This window comes from Microcaecilia unicolor, chromosome 3, assembly GCF_901765095.1.
Source record: "Microcaecilia unicolor chromosome 3, aMicUni1.1, whole genome shotgun sequence".
Taxonomy (NCBI): Eukaryota; Metazoa; Chordata; class Amphibia; order Gymnophiona; family Siphonopidae; genus Microcaecilia; species Microcaecilia unicolor.
Genome location: NC_044033.1, coordinates 275140257 through 275158224, shown reverse-complemented (window position 1 = coordinate 275158224; position 17968 = coordinate 275140257). Strand labels below are relative to the sequence as shown.

At 42.6% G+C, this 17968-nt stretch overlaps 2 non-coding genes across 2 annotated transcripts; both read right to left on the bottom strand.

The window, feature by feature from the left end:
- Positions 1-1183: 1183 nt before the first annotated feature.
- TRNASTOP-UCA lies at positions 1184-1255 on the bottom strand. Its single transcript has one exon. It is a non-coding gene; the product is annotated as a tRNA-Sec (tRNA).
- Positions 1256-4510: 3255 nt separating this feature from the next.
- On the bottom strand, positions 4511-4582 carry TRNAW-CCA. Its single transcript has one exon. It is a non-coding gene; the product is annotated as a tRNA-Trp (tRNA).
- Positions 4583-17968: the final 13386 nt, after the last annotated feature.

The following is a 17968-nucleotide window of genomic DNA, read 5'->3' as shown; positions in this document are numbered from 1 at the left end:
CAACAATCTATCTTTATCTGTATTTCATTTATCATATTTTCAAACTGAGTGTATTTCTCCTATACATTTTTTTTTCAGATTGTTTAGATGCTGGTTTTATCATCATGCACAATTTTAAGATATTTTATTTATGTATTAGTTTTATTACACATCAGTAATCAACCACAATTGGTATCTCATGTATGATATTTCTAATTGGTTTTATATGCTCTTTTTATCAATATGTATAGTTTATTATATACTAGCCGTTGAGCCTGTGAAAACGGGCTACTTTTGGAATGGGGGGGTTTCCGAGCCCCCCCCTGAGTCGCTGCCGTTCCTCCACCCGTCCCAAGCAGCACTGTAAATTTACATCAGCACGCAGCAGCAGGCACATCAGCAAAGCTGCCGTCAGGGCGGGCTTCCTTCTCTGCCTGTGTCCCGCCCTCGTGTGATGTAACGTCGGCGAGGGCGGGACAAAGGCAGAGAAGGAAGCCCGACGGCAGCTTTGCTGATGTGCCTGCTGCTGCGTGGTGATTTAAGTTCACAGTGCTCGGGCCAGATGGAGGGGCGGCGGCGACTCCGGGGGAGGGGGGAGCAGTTCCGACGTCTGCAGCATGCCAGTAGAGACTTCCCTCTCTGTCCCGCCCCCATCATCACGTATTGAAGCGGGGGCGGGGCAGAGAGGGAAGTCTCTACTGCGCATTTGCGAGTAGGTACAGTCACTCGACATTTATATGTTTGATTGTTTTTATTTGTATAGACTCCTGAGGCAGGCATGTATGTGCCGAAACATGGTACTGTGTCGCGTCGTATTAAATAAACACCTATAACTTTTGTTTGGTGTCCTGAGTCTGTCTTTGAAGAGCCTGATCTAGTTCCCACTCTTTGTGTTTTGATTCTATCCAACCAGTCAGAAGATATACGTAACTATTCTCCGTAAGGTGCGCGGTGTTAGGAGTCTGTCTCCCTCTGTGTGTTTGAGTCCTGTCAGCCTCATCTTCAGTGGGGCTTTTTTGGGGTTTTTTTTTTCTCATTCACAGCTAGCACAGCTTACACCAGCATCTTACTTAGAAAGGATCACCCTGTGGGGTTGCTACTGGGAAACATCCTTTGGTTTCTTTATATTCGGACACACTAAGGGCAATAATAAAGAAGTTTTTCAGCACAGGTTGCTAAAGAGAGATACAGGCCCAAGGAACCATGACCCTGGTGTGATTTGAACACACAGCCTTCTGATCTGAAGTCAGATGCGCTACCTTTGCGCCACAAGCTCTGCTCTTAGTGTCTGACCTCTGTCTGTTCCTCCTCGTATCCTCCAGGATGACTCCCAGTTCCATCTCAGGCTTCCACTGCAGATAGCGCATACTCAGGCGAAGATTCCCGCACGGGCCTACCGAGCCCAGAACCAGGGATCCAAAGGTCAGGGGAGGGGGATGGAGAGACCCTTTTCATTATCAAGGTGGGCTTTGCATGACAGCCTACCTGTCCAATCCGCTTTTTCAGGAATGTGATAAATCTATTTATAAACTCTGCCGAAACTCTGACGTTTACCATTTGCAAACAGTAACTTGACGTTATACGCGTACTTACATAGTAACATAGTAGATGACAGCAGAAAAAGACCTGCACGGTCCATCCAGTCTGCCCAACAAGATAACTCATATTTGCTGCTTTTTGTGTATACCTTACTTTGATTTGTACCTGTGCTCTTCAGGGCACAGACCGTATAAGTCTGCCCAGCACTATCCCCGCCTCCCAACCACCAGCCCCTCCTCCCAACCACCGGCTCTGGCACAGACCGTATAAGTCTGCCCAGCACTATCCTCACCTCCCAACCACCAGTCCCGCTGCCCTCCACCAGCTCTGGCACAGACCGTATAAGTCTGCCCAGCTCTATCCCCGCCTCCCAACCACCACTTCCACAGTTGCAAGCTATTTTGCTCCTTGTGTGATGGATAGTAAAACTATGTACTTGGCAGTTGTAGCTGGGAAAGGAGAGGGTGGGCCCTGTGTGCTAGTTGGCCCAGAGGCCACAACCTGTGATCCATCCCTGCGCACTTTCCATCTTGGAACTGGCCCATCGCAGAAGTGAAACTGGTCTATCAAGGTAGCTGGGCAAGGCCTCTTGTTTTTAGCAAAGCTCGGCTGATTCTGTGTCTCTCTTTTGTTATCCGTACGGGTTTAACTGGGAACAGTCTTAGTCGGAGCCAAACCGAGACCCAGTGTCACTTCAACTGGCATTCTTATCTCACAACTTCAGCCATTTTCTCACTTTGAAATGATGTAATGTTCTTACACCAAGAGTAAGTGATAACTAAATTGGCGCAATACACATCACTCTATCCTCCACCCCAGTATCATATACGCTCTTCTGACTCCTGAGTGCCAAAAGTTTAAGTGTGCTGATCTTGAATACTGTGGCTGCTCTACCCCGCCCCAGCACTGCAGCTACCTAGGAGGGTGCAATCTCTCTTGATTATGTCACCAGACACTTCTAATCTGTCTGTAGTAGGGAGAAGTGTCATCATCACAGACATTGGCTAACACTGTGTAGTACTCCAGTGGCGCAATTGGTCAGCGTGTGGTACTTATAAGGCAGTACTTGCTCAGAGACATGCCAAGGTTGTGAGTTCAACCCTCACCTGGAGCATTCTTATTCTCTTACATACTTCTAGTGTCCCGCCAAGGACAGAAGAGAGCGTCTTGTTGCATAGCAGGTGCCGGCTGCTGGTAACTTGCTCTGAGCATCTGTACAGAAAAATCAAGTAAATAAACCAGCAAACACATTTCATAATAGTGACTTACTCTCTGTGGGAACAAATCTTCAAGGCACCAATGGATAAAGCCCAACAGAATACTAGAGAGACAAAGGGTAAGGGTGGGCAAGATGAAAGGAGAGGGCAGTCAGACAGCAGGAGAAATTGAGAAAGAAAAAAGAAAGTATGAGGTAAGACCGCTTTCTGTGGTGGTTTGTGTGAAGTGGTCTTACCTCCCACTTTCTTTTTTCAGACCAGCTTATGTTCATTCCACTAGATGCATTACCAAGGACAAATATGAATGCCAAGTTTACCTACCAAGGTTTGTTTGTTTGTTTGTAGTGCAGTGGACTTTGATCCTGGGGAACTGAGTTCAATTCCCACTGCAGCTGCTTGTGACTCTGGGCAAGTCACTTAACCCTCCATTGCCCCTGGCACAAACTAAGTACCTGAATATATGAACCGCTTTGAATGTAGTTGTAAAAACCTCAGAAAGGCGGTATATCAAGTCCCATTTCCCTTTCCCTATTCATTCTATGATATTTCAGAAAAACATGCAATGATTTTAACCTTGTCCTTCAACAATCTATCTTCATTTGTATTTCATTTATCATATTTTCAAACTGAGTGTATTTCTCCTATACATTTTTTTTTCAGATTGTTTAGATGCTGGTTTTATCTTCATGCACAATTTTAAGATATCTTACTTATGTATTTGTTTTATTGCACATCAGTAATCAACCATAATTGGTATCTCATGTATGATATTTCTAATTGGTTTTATATGCTCTTTTTATTAATATGTATGGTTTATTATATACTAGCCATTGAGCCTGTGAAAACGGGCTACTTTTGGAATGGGGGGGGGTTTCCGAGCCCCCCCCCCCGAGTCGCCGCCGCACCTCCACCCGTCCCGAGCAGCACTGTAAATTTACATCAGCACGCAGCAGCAGGCACATCAGCTAAGCTGCCGTCGGGGCGGGCTTCCTTCTCTGCCTGTGTCCCGCCCTTGTGTGACGTAATGTTGGTGAGGGCGGGACAAAGGCAGAGAAGGAAGCCCGACGGCAGCTTTTCTGATGTGCCTGCTGCTGCGTGGTGATGTAAGTTCACAGTGCTCGGGACAGATGGAGGGGCGGCGGTGACTCCGGGAGAGGGGGGAGGGGGAGCAGTTCCGACGTCTGCAGTATGCCAGTAGAGTCTTCCCTCTCTGTCCCGCCCCCATCATCACGTATTGAAGCGGGGGCGGGGCAGAGAGGGAAGTCTCTACTGCTCATTTGCGAGTGAGTACGGTCACTCGACGTTTATATGTTTGATTGTTTTTATTTGTATAGACTCCTGAGGCAGGCACGCATGTGCCAAAACATGGTACTGTGTCGCGTCGGATTAAATAAACACCTATAACTTTTGTTTGGTGTCCTGAGTCTGTCTTTGAAGAGCCTGATCTAGTTCCCACTCTTTGTGTTTTGATTCTATCCAACCGGTCAGAAGATATACGTAACTATTCTCCGTAAGGTGCGCGCTGATATGAGTCTGTCTCCCTCTGTGTGTTTGAGTCCTGTCAGCCTCATCTTCAGTGGGGCTTTTTTGGGGTTTTTTTTTTCTCATTCACAGCTAGCACAGCTTCCACCAGCATCTTACTTAGAAAGGATCACCCTGTGGGGTTGCTACTGGGAAACATCCTTTGGTTTCTTTATATTCGGACACACTAAGGGCAATAATAAAGAAGTTTTTCAGCACAGGTTGCTAAAGAGAGATACAAGCCCAAGGAACTATGACCCTGGTGTGATTTGAACACACAGCCTTCTGATCTGGAGTCAGATGCGCTACCTTTGCGCCACAAGGTCTGCTCTTAGTGTCTTACCTCTGTCTGTTCCTCCTCGTATCCTCCAGGATGACTCCCCGTTCCATCTCAGGCTTCCACTGCAGATAGCGCATACTCAGGCGAAGATTCCCGCACGGGCCTACCGAACCCAGAACCAGGGATCCAAAGGTCAGGGGAGGGGGATGGAGAGACCCTTTTCATTATCAAGGCGGGCTTTGCATGACAGCCTACCTGTCCAATCTGCTTTTTCAGGAACGTGATAAATCTATTTATAAACTCTGCCTAAACTCTGACGTTTACCATTTGCAAACAGTAACTTGACGTTATACGCGTACTTGTATAAATTTAAAACACTTCCACAGTTGCAAGCTATTTTGCTCCTTGTGTGATGGATAGTAAAACTATGTACTTGGCAGTTGTAGCTGGGAAAGGAGAGGGTGGGCCCTGTGTGCTAGTTAGCCCAGAGGCCACAACCTGTGATCCATCCCTGCGCACATTCCATCTTGGAACTGTCCCATCGCAGAAGTGAAACTGGTCTATCAAGGTAGCTGGCCAAGGCCTCTTGTTTTTAGCAAAGCTCGGCTGATTCTGTGTCTCTCTTTTGTTATCCGTACGGGTTTAACTGGGAACTGTCTTAGTCGGAGCCAAACCGAGTCCCAGTTTCACTTCAACTGGCATTCTTATCTCACAACTCAGAGTTTCTGGATTGAGAGAAGAGGTGGGAAAGGATATGTGTATCTGGGGGGACCATGGGGTAAAGAGATGGTATGAAGGACTTGGAGAGCCTAGAAATGGAGAGACAAAACAGATTAATGAAGTGGTGAGAAAAGAGAATAGGGAAACTGGACACGAGGTAAAAGAAAAAAATAAGGGTCTGGATGGGAGGAGCTAGAATTAGTGAGAGAATTAGACTTGGAGGAAAATGAATGAGGACTGGATAGCTTAGCTTATAGGTAGGTGAAATGTGAATAGAGGGATACTGAGGACTAGAGGGTGAAAGAAGGGAAGGATGATATGATATGTTGTTTGCTATATTTCATGATATTGTAAGATTGCATTGAATAGACCCTGTGTGAACATATGAAAAGTGATGGTATAGGGATATGCACAGCAAAAATGTTTGGATTGTATTAATCAGCTTTGAGGTTCATTTTCAAATTCTGAAATCTTTGTTTCCTTCATTTCCTTCAGGTTTATTTAATCAATGTGACAAACTATTTTGCACTTACAATCAGGTTTTCCTTCTATATTTACTAAAACATAGAAATATGGAAAATGGGGTATAAAGACCTTATGGCTTATCCAGTCTGCCCACCCATCCACTTCCAACTACTAAATGCTATAATCTCTTCCTCTTACTCAGAGATACTCTGTGCTTGCTTAAATCTTGCTGGCATGTATTGGCAACAGAGGACACAATACTTCAAGGCACCAAGCATGGCATGAAGACCGCATGGCAGGAAAAGAGGGGCCATGAGAACATGCAAGCCTGGGTAAATCTATAATTTTCTTCCCATAAGCAAAATTTGTGTATTTAAAAAAAACCCAAAACAGGTTAATTATTTGATCATGGTCCTGGGGGGAATACAAAGTTGGAATACAAGGTTACTAACGGTTCTTTTCCAAACTCCCTCCACCTATTAACTTTCCAACAATACAGAAAGGTCCAAACTATCAGCAGACTGGTTATTCCCTAAAGACCTAGCACTACCTTCTCTATCTTCATCTCCGCTTCTAGATGGCAAATAGCAAATCTTGCTAAATGGAGGGAGTACTTCTTCAAGAACCTTCAGAACCTCTACTAAATACTTCAAGAAGATAGCAGTCTGTGCTCGATGCAAAGAGCTCCTAGCTCTCAGGGAATGAGTTCATTCTCTTGAGGCTAGAGTAGCGGAGGAGCTAAGGGAGACAGAGAAGTACATAGAGGAGGCCTACAGGGACATTGTAGAGAAGTCCCACCTCCAACCTGGCAGCCCCTGTGCTGCCTTGGGGGAGAAAGGTCTTCTAAAATGATAGCTTCACCATGGTGCAGCTGGAAGTAATCCTGTAGAGAGGACTAACACACCAGGGGATGTAATATCCTCTCGCACCGAAGATGTGTCCCCAAGAGTTACCGCCCAGGAGGGAAGGGTTAGGATGTATGTTGTAGCTGGTGATTTGATTATTAGGCATTATTAGTTAGCTGGGTGGCTGGTTGACTTGAGGATCGCCTGGTCACTTACCTGCCTGGTGCGAAGGTGGCGGACCTCACACGTCACCTAGAAAGGATTTTAGATAGTGCTGGGGCGTAACCAGCTATCTTAGTACATGTTAGTACCAATGACATAGGAAAATGTGGGAGAGAAGTTCTGGAAGCCAAATTTAGGCTCTTAGGTAGAAAGCTCAAATTCAGAACCTCTAGGGTAGCATTTTCCAAAGTACTTAACTGTTCCACACTCTGGACCCAAGAGACAGACAGAGCTCCAGAGTCTCAATATGTGGATGACGCGATGGTGCAGGGAAGAGGGTTTCAGATTTGTAAGGAGCTGGGCAACATTCTGGAGAAGGGGGAACCTATTCCGGGAGGATGGGCTCCTCCTTAACCAGGGTGGGACCAGGCTGCTAGCACTGGCATTTAAAAAGGAGATAGAGCAACTTTTAAACTAGAACCTGATCTACTATGGTCTCTTCTGTAACCTCGCTATTGGGATACCCTATCTCCCCTGTTTTGGTGTTATCTTTGAAAGATACCTTGTTCCGAGTCATGCATTTTGAAGGCTAACAGATCAGGTGTCAAATAAAAATCAGACAAAAGATTGCAACTTATCACTATCAACTACTGAGCAAGATGTAAATAGGAACAACAAACATAGTTTGAAATGTCTATATGCGAATGCCAGAAGCCTAAGAAATAAGATGGGAGAGTTAGAATATATTGCACTAAATGAAAAGTTAGATATAATAGGCATCTCTGAGACCTGATGGAAGGAGGATAATCAGTGGGACACTGTCATACCAGGGTAGTGATAGGGTGGATCGAATTGGTTGAGAGGTAACATTGTATGTTAAGGAGGGCCTTGAATCAAATAGATTGAAAATTCTGCAGGAAACAAAACACATCTTGGAATCCCTATGGATTGAAATGCCATGTGTAAAGGGGAAAAGGATAGTGATAGGAATGTACTATCATCGCCCACCTGGCCAGGATGAACAGATGGATGTGGATGCTGTTCAAAAATACCATCCTGGAAGCCCAGGCCAAATATATTCAGTGTATTAAAAAAAAAGGAAGGAAGACCAAACAACAGTCGGCATGGTTAAAAGTGAGGTGAATGAAGCTATCAGAGCTAAAAGAAAATCCTTTAGAAAATGGAAGAAGCACCGACTGAAAATAATAAGAAACAGCATAAGGAATGTCAAGTCAAATACAAAGTGCTGATAAGAAAGGCAAAGAGGGACTTTGAAAAAAAGATTGCGTTGGAGGCAAAAGCATACAGTAAAAAATTATTTTAGGTATATTAAATGCAAGAGGCTAACAAAATAATTGGTTGGACCATTAGATGATCGAGGGGTAAGAGGGGCAATTAGGGAAGACAAAGCCATAGCAGAGAGATTAAATGAATTCTTTGCTTTGGTCTTCAGTGAGGAAGATTTGGAAGAGATACCAGTGTCAGAAATGGTTTCAAAGCTGACAAGTCAGAGAAACTGAATGAAACCTCTATAAACCTAGAGGATATAAAGGCGCAATTTGACAAACTGAAGAGTATCAAATCTCCTGGACCAGGTGATATTCATCCCAGGGTACTGATAGAATTGAAAAATGAACTTCTGTTATAATATCAGGCTTATTTTCGAAAGAGAAGGGCGCCCATCTTTCGACACAAATCGGGAGATGGGCGTCCTTCTCCCAGGGTCGCCCAAATCGGCATAATCCAAAGCCGATTTTGGGCTTCCTCAACTGCTTTCTGTCACAAGGATGACCAAAGTTCATGGGGGCGTGTCGGAAGCGTAGCGAAGGCGGGACTGGGACGTGCCTAACACATGGGCATCCTCGACCGATAATGGAAAAAAGAAGTCCATCCCTGACGAGCACTTGGGCGACTTTACTTGGTCCATTTTTTGTTACAACCAAGCCTCAAAATGCTGCCCGAACTGACCAGATGACCACCGGAGGGAATCGGGGATGACCTTTCCTTACTCCCCCAGTGGTCACCAACCCCCTCCCACCCTAAAAAAAAAAACTTTTTAATTATTTTTTGCCAGCCTCTATGCCAGCCTCAAATGTCATACCCAGCTCCATGACAGCAGTATGCAGGTCCCTGGAGCAGTTTTAGTGGGTGCAGTGCACTTCAGGCAGGCGGACCCAGGCCCATCCCCCCCTACCTTTTACACTTGTGGTGGTAAATGTGAGCCCTTCAAAACCTACCAGAAACCTACTGTACCCACATGTAGGTGCCCCCATTCACCCCTTGGGGCTATGGTAGTGGTGTACAGTTGTGGGGAGTGGATTTTGTGTGTGTGTGTGTGGGGGGGGGGGGGGGGGTTAGGGACTCAGCACCCAAGGTAAGGGAGCTATGCACCTGGGAGCAATTTCTGAAGTCCACTGCAGTGCCCCCTAGGGTGCCCGGTTGGTGTCCTGGCATGTCAGGGGGACCAGTGCACTACGAATGCTAGCTCCTCCCATGACCAAATGGCTTGCATTTGGTCGTTTCTGAGATGGGCGTCCTCGGTTTCCATTATCGCCGAAAATCGGGGACAACCATCTCTAAGGACGACCATCTCTAAGGTCGACCTAAATTTCATGATTTGCTGTCCCCGACCGTATTATCGAAACGAAAGATGGACGCCCATCTTGTTTCGATAATATGGGTTTCCCAGCCCCTTCGCCGGGACGTCCTCCGAGGACATGCTCAGGAAAACTTGGGTGCCCCTTTCGATTATGCCCCTCCACGTAATTTATCTTTAAAATCAAGCATGGCACTGTAAGATTGGAGGGTGGCCAAAAAATGTTCCAGAGGTGATCGGGGAAATTATAGGCCTGTGAGCCTGTTGTCGTTGCCGGGCAAAATGATAGAGACTATTATAAAGAATAAAATTACAGAGCATATTCAAAAGCATGAATTAATGAGACAAAGCCAATATGGATTTAGTGAAAGGAAATCTTGCCTCACCAATCTATTGCATTTCTTTGAAGGGGTGAACAAACATGTGGATAAAGGTGAACTGGTTGATGTTGTGTATATAGATTTTCAAAAGGCATTTGAAAAAATACTTCTTGAAAGACTCCAGAGGAAACTGGAGAGTTATGGGATAGGAGATAGTGTCATGTGGTGGACTAAACACTGGTTAAAAGATGGAAAACAGAGAGTAGGGTTAAATGGCCAGTATTCTCAGTGGAGAAAGGGTGGATAGTGAGGTTCCCCGCGGGTCTGTGCTGTGACCCCTGCTTTTTAACATATTTACAAATGATCTAGAGATGGGAGTAACTAGTGAGGTAATTAAATTTAATAACCACACAATGTTGTTCAAAGTTGTTAAATCACAAGAGGATTGTGAAAAATTACAAGAGGACGTTATGAGACTGGGAGGCTGGGTTTCTAAATGGCAGATGACGCTTAATGTGAGCAAGTGCAAAGTGATGCATGTGGAAAAGAGGAACCCAAATTATAGCTACGCAATGCAAGGTTCCATGTTATAAGTCACCGACCAGGAAAGGGATGTAGATGTCATCGTTGATGATACATTGAAACCCTCTTCACAGTGTGCAGTGGTGGCTAAGAAAGCAAATGAAATGTTAGGTATTATTAGAAAAGGAATGGAAAATAGAAATGAGGATGTTATAAATGCCTTTGTATCGTTCCATGATGCAACTTCACCTTGAATATTGGGTTCAATTCTGGCTACCGCAAATCAAAAAAAGATACAGTAGAATTAGAAAAGGTACAGAGAAGGACGATGAAAATGAAAAAGGGGATGGGACGACTTCCCTATGAGGAGAAGCTAAAGCGGCTAGGGCTCTTCAACTTGGAGAAAAGACGGCTGAGGGGAGATGTAATAGAGGTCTATAAAATACTGAGTGGAGTGTAACTGGTAGACGTGAATCACTTGTTTACTTTTTCCAAAAAGATACTAGGACTAGGGAGCATGCAATAAAGCTACAAAGTAGTACATTTAAAATGAATTGGAGAAAATCTTTCTTCACTCAGTATGTAATTAAACTCTGGAATTCGTTGCCAGAGACTGTAGTAAAAGCAGTTAGCTTAGCGGGGTTTAAAAAAGGATTTGGATGGCTTCCTAAAGGAAAAGTCCATAAGCCATTATTAAAATGGACTTGGGGAAAATCCACTGCTTATTTCTAGGATATAACAAAATGTTTAAACACACATGAATACAAGTGTATTATTGCTTCTTCAGCTTGTTGAAAGTGGAGTAGTCTCATATATAACACACGATAAAAATTGTTTGATTTTTCACCCAATAACTGGGTGTATTATCAGTGTGTATTGTCTAATCATTGACTTAACCTCCACCAACCTTTACTAATCTTATATGTAAAGATACCTTTCTATTTTTCTATATGCTATCATCTAATTTTATGCAGCACTTAGCTTGAACAGGTTGGTGCTCTTAAAACCCCGACAGGTCCCCGTTTCGTGGCTACTTTTTCAAGGGGGAGTCACCAGTTTTAAAACCAAAAACAAGATGCAGCACAAAGTTACTTACAAAATTATTCTAAAAGACATATTAGTTGTATAATTACTTGTATTCTGAGTAAAAATGCTGATGGCTTACCAAGTAGCTGTCTCAAGTGCATCTGTAGCATTACTTTGTCTCTCTCAAAATGGCCACGGCGTCTTTTTGTTAATGCTCAACCGTGCCAGCTGATTATAAACATCATGAAACTAACTTCAAAATAAAAGTCCTTAACAAAGACTTCTAACTAAATAAAAGGCTTGTGCCCTGTCTGAGACTTGTCTTATATATCTAAAGCAAATACTCCTTAATTAACCATTTCTTTATGGCAAAAGTTTTAATATGTAGAAAAGATTTTTCTATGTATTAAAGAATAAAGAAAATTGAAAAGAATTGAAAAGAGTTGTATTGAACTCAATGCCTGTTGATAACTCTAGAACTAATATGGGTATGTTCAAAAACCCATATTCATGTTTGTTATGGACCGTACAAACAGAGACAAGAACTGAATTGCTCACTTCTTATATCAAAAGGATATTATGTTAGAAAAAACAACTCCACTGTGTATAAGTGTTCAGACTGTAGAACCAAGGGGTCTGAACACTTATACACAGTGGAGTTGTTTTTTCTAACATAATATCCTTTTGATATAAGAAGTGAGCAATTCAGTTCTTGTCTCTGTTTGTACGGTCCATAACAAACATGAATATGGGTTTTTGAACATACTCATATTAGTTCTAGAGTTATCAACAGGCATTGAGTTCAATACAACTCTTTTCAATTCTTTTCAATTTTCTTTATTCTTTAATACATAGAAAAATCTTTTCTACATATTAAAACTTTTGCCATAAAGAAATGGTTAATTAAGGAGTATTTGCTTTAGATATATAAGACAAGTCTCAGACAGGGCACAAGCCTTTTATTTAGTTAGAAGTCTTTGTTAAGGACTTTTATTTTGAAGTTAGTTTCATGATGTTTATAATCAGCTGGCACGGCTGAGCATTAACAAAAAGACGCCGTGGCCATTTTGAGAGAGACAAAGTAATGCTGCAGATGCACTTGAGACAGCTACTTGGTAAGCCATCAGCATTTTTACTCAGAATACAAGTAATTATACAACTAATATGTCTTTTAGAATAATTTTGTAAGTAACTTTGTGCTGCATCTTGTTTTTGGTTTTAGAACTGGTGACTCCCCCTTGAAAAAGTAGCCACGAAACGGGGACCTGTCGGGGTTTTAAGAGCACCAACCTGTTCAAGCTAAGTGCTGCATAAAATTAGATGATAGCATATAGAAAAATAGAAAGGTATCTTTACATATAAGATTAGTAAAGGTTGGTGGAGGTTAAGTCAATGATTAGACAATACACACTGATAATACACCCAGTTATTGGGTGAAAAATCAAACAATTTTTATCGTGTGTTATATATGAGACTACTCCACTTTCAACAAGCTGAAGAAGCAATAATACACTTGTATTCATGTGTGTTTAAACATTTTGTTATATCTTTGATGCTCGACAGAGCGCAGGCACAATTGTTTATTTCTAGGATAAGCAGCATACAATGTATTGCACTTTTTTGGGATATTGTTAGGTACTTGTGACCTGGTTTTGGTGACTGTTGGAAACAGGATTCTGGGCTTGATGGACCTTCAGTCTGTCCCAGTATGGCAATACTTATGTACTTATATGTAAAAAGCAAGTACACATCGGGAATGTTCAATAACTAAGTTGTGAAACTTTGAAATATTTTCCAAGTTCTCTAATTCATAATATCCTCTTTATCTTGAGCCAAGACCACTTGGATTGATGTCAGCTTGCCAGTGTTATCCTCCCAAACCTTTCCAAACCACTGCCTGAGAATCACCCTTCCTCATATGCAGTTTACAATTAGTCCAAAAAAAGTTGCCATAGATGAAAAAAGTCTCGTGAGGCTACTGCTATCCACACACTGTCCAAAAGTAACACTGGAGGATCTCACAAGGAGAGTGATTTAGGGGTTTTTGCAGGCAGTACTCTAGCAGAAAAAGTTGCTTGTTACAAACTTGCCATGCCACTCAAGGTCTCAATGTATCCCGAGAAGGCACCAATCACGCCTCCCACCATTGGAGATTCACTCTGACACAATGCAAAAGCTATTCCGAGCCAAATTCCTGCCATCCCCAGTGTTCCACCACCAGCCTGCACAAGGTTCTCAGCATTGGAGGCATCCAAGTGCCAGATGGAGCAGTGAGAGATGATGCACACTGCAAGGAGGACAAGAACCAACCACCTGGACTAAAAGATGGTTTGCTTTTAAGGGTGGCAAGGTTTCTTACACTTCCTGAAAAGCCAAATGCCTTGGATGTTATCGGTGAACAGCAGTCAAGCAGTTCTGGGATTGTGGCTTGCTGGACAGGATTAACACCTGAAGCAGACTGTGGTACCACTCAGAATCAATGTCAAACCAGAGGTCCTGTGAAAGATTGTTTTATAGGATACAATGGTTCAGTGGTGTAGCTAGGTGAAGCCATGTGGGCCTGGGCCCCAAAAATGTGCTCTGGGCCCCTGGTTGGCTGGTGGGGGTTCCCAACCCCCATCAGCTGAAGACTTCGTCCAGCGGTGATCTGCGGCAGCGCCGCCACATTGCCTGCCCTGCTCTCTCCCTCACATCAGGCACACTCCTTTTAGTGACCCCCCTGCCGGCCAAGGTACTTGTGGCAGCGGTGCTTCAGCTGGCGGGGATTGGGCTCTGGACCCCTCCCACTGTGAGGTCTGATTACACCTCTGCAATGGTTGAAACTTTGCTAAGAAGCAGTAGCTATCTTAAGATGGTTTGGTTAGTGACAGTGAATAAAGTCCTGTTGCCAAAAGTAAAAACCAGGAATACTTTTCTTACATTTGTACCCTGTGCTTTCCCACTCATAGCAGGCTCAATGTGGCTTACATATTATACACAGGTACTTATTTGTACCTGGTGCAATGGAGGGTTAAGTGACTTGCCCAGAGTCACAAGGAGTTGCCTGTGCTTGCAGTGGGAGTTGAACCCAGTTCCCCAGAACCCAAGTCCACCACTCTAACCACTAGGCCACTCCTCCACTACCCTGCGTGAACCATATATTTTATCCTGAGTGGTGTTTTATCTGAGTTAGCAGTTAGGCATCACAGCTGGAATGATGTTTGGGCTGGAACAATTATACCTACCTTTAAACAATTCATCGATGCAAGCCTAATTGTGCATAAAATTAAAATTTTACTGCACTGTTATGTCAAATGCATAATGCTCCAGAAAATGTCGAGTGCTGTGCTCAATCCAATAAGACCTGCCCCAAGGCGACTTGTAGCAATGCAATTATGCCTGCCATACACAACATTACTTTTATTATGCAAATGTAGAAATCTAATTTTAGCCCGCAAGACCATCTAGGCAATTAAAACAGCCCTCATGTCTTTCTTCTACTAAGTGCAATTAAAGATATTAAAATGCATACTTGATCCACTTAGAAAAAATGAATTTTACTGCAGGGAAGAGGTTTACATTAATCTTAGACAGTAAGTAAAGTTTAAGGGACAAGCTAAGTGATAATAGAAGCTGTTTGTATTCAATATTATTTTATAGCGTCTCCAATTTTCTTCTGTAAGAGCTAAGGGAAAGTGGCAGTTCAAGGAAATGAAAATGATGGTAGAGCTTTCAATCAAAACCAGAATTAATACAGTATCAGATGTAAACATTACCTCCATTTTTAACAAAGATATGGATGTGCCCCAGCTTCAAACAAAAGATCAGTTTTAGCCCCTAATTCTGTAAAAGTCACCAAAAATTGCAAAGGCAAATTTGGGTGTGGGCCCAATTTGCATATATAATTTAAATAAACAAGCTAATTAGTACCAATAATTGACTTTTTAGCAAGCAATTATTGGTACGAATTAAATTTAATTGAACTTTACTGATGGAAATTTAGACTTGGGGTCCGTGCCTAAATTTTATGAATGATTTGAAAAAAAAAGAGGGTGTGGAAATGGGAGGGGCATGGGTGGATCGGGGGCATTCCTACAATTAGCGTATCTTGCTATAGAATAATGTGGATAAGTGCATAATATAGGTATGTACATTAGCACCACATTTCAGCCAGTGCAAATTGCCATACCTAAAGTTAGGCACAATTTCTGGGCATAAGCGCTAGTCTATAAACTGCACCTAACTGTGTGTGGCTTATAGAACCACCCAGTGGCTATTATTACTATTATTTTCAATTTTTTTGGTGCCGATTTTTTTGGTCACCATATATAGAAACTAGCCTGTAATGCACACAGCAGCCACATGAGTCTCTGTACCCCCCCCCCACCACATGGGTCTACCTTTCCCTGCAGGCCCCTCCTCTCACATCAGTACACCTCTGCCTCCCTGCAGCCCCCTCCTCTCACACCAGCACACCTCTGCATTCTCTAAATCCAGCATTGCTCGCTACCTTCCTTCCTGCAGGTCCAGGATCATTGCCGCTTCCTTCTCCTTCCCCTGCCGCTGCTGCAGTGCTTGCAGCTTACATTTTCGGGCCGTCCGTGATTCACACAGCCATTCTGGAGCCTTCCCAGTCTGCCATGTCCGGCCCTCTCTGTTGCGGATTCCTGTTGTGAGGTTTGAAGAGTGGGTTTGGGGGGCTCAGCACCCAAGGGAAGGGAGCTATGCACCTGGGAGGTATTTGTATATATTTTTTAATTTTTAGAAGTGCCCCCTAGGGTGCCCAGTTAGTGTCCTGGCATGTGAGGGGGACCAGTGCACTACAAATGCTGGCTCCACCCACGACCAAATGTCTTGGATTTTGCCGAGTTTGAGATCGCCGGCATTTTTTTCTATTAATCGCTGAAAAACAAAACCGGCCATCTCAAACCCGGCGAACTCTGGCATTTTGAATATAAAAAAAGGAATTTGATTCATTACCATGCAATTAGATCATAAAAGGCCTCTTTTATTAAACCGTGTGGCAAATGCGACAATTGTCACACTGAGAATTGCCAGTGTAGTTTAGTAAAAGAGCCCCAAAGTGCAGTGAAATATTAGGACAAATATACACAGTTTCTTAAAGACAACCATGAAGTTCTAGAGAACCAGCTTAGTACTTAATGGTGAATAATTAGTGAAAATACAAAGGAACCACAGGAGTGGAAAGAACACCAAAGTCCCACGAGAGAAACACAATCAGAAAATAAGTGGGAACGGGATCAGGCTGTTCAAAACAGACCATAGACATACCACATGTTGTTAAAAACTTTCATTTGATGATGACTTGACACGGTACCATTTGTGCCTGCCTCAGGAGTCTTTATGGAAATATTCAATGATCATAGATATTTCCATTGATGTATCTTTACAAAGTGAGCGTAGCTGGTCTTTATAGACCGTTGATATATTGAAAATAAATAAATAAGTCACTTATGGACGCCACTGTTTTTTTTACCATTTAAAAATAAAAAAGAGCTGTCTCAGAGTAATTCGAAAAATCTGTTTCTTTATGGATTTGTCCTAAATACTCAGAAGGGAGCTGCTGAGCTTTATAAGTAAAATTTTTGCTCAGGGGTTGCAAACTCTGATGTAATGTCTAGAACAAAAGACGACCAAAAATGTCACCTTCCATCCTAGAATGTTACTGAGATTTGTGAACTGTGCTAACAATCTAAACATATAGAGGACAATGTTAATCTAAACTGACTTTGTCCACCTAATACATTGTCCACAAAAGTATATAATAGACATACATAGAGCACCCAATGTAGCATTTTCTGCTTTAACAAAATGCTGACCTTTCTGAACTCCCCTTTTCTTGTCTGCACAAGGAAGCTAGTACTCTAATGAAAGAGAGCAAGAAACCAGGCAGCCATGGATTCTATTCAAAAGCATATGGGTGAGTTTGTATCAAGCGTAACTAGGAACATCACATAAATTGTAGGACATCCCTAGCAGACTGGAGACTGGTTGTTTATAATCGTCTTTAACTGTTTTACAATTTCTCCCTTGTCTGCATTTTTTTCAGCTCCTGCTAACCTTCTGTCTCTCTTCTGCTCCAGCACTATTAATTTTTTGGTATATATTTTAGACAATGGCAAACAGGTGGGATAACTGAAATAAATACATAGAGACATTGCTTCAGGCATTAGAAATAAAAATATGGCACATAAACAGGCAATGACCCCCATCTTATACCATGCCAGGCAATGTTGTTTTTTTTCACCGCTCTAATTAAAGATGAGCAAATGTCAGTAGTAAAAATTTTAGGCTCAATATAATCTGAGAAAACAAACAAATCAATCATTTTTGTGTTTTTCAGACTTCCTCATAGCCACTCTCTGATTCAATGATGTGTTGCAGCCTTGAGTGAATTCCTTCCGAAAGGCAATAAATAAATCCTAATCAATCAATAAATAAATGTAAACATATCATGTTCTTTGTCTTCTATTATGTCACAGTATAGTGAACTACATGCAGTAAGGTGTTGTATAATCTTATTGCTTCCCTAATGTTTCACTAAACTTGCACTAAATTAATCGATCATGAAAAATGCATCCTGATAAGTTAAAACAAACAAACAAACAGTTTATTTGTTACATTTGTATCCCACATTTTCCCACCTATTTGCAGGCTCAATGTGGCTTACATAGTACCGTAAAGGCGTTCACCATTTATGATCAGGAAGGGCTGCCACATTAGCCACGGCTGTTCCCCTTCCTTTCCAAAGTTGGCATACAGCACCCTCCTTGCAC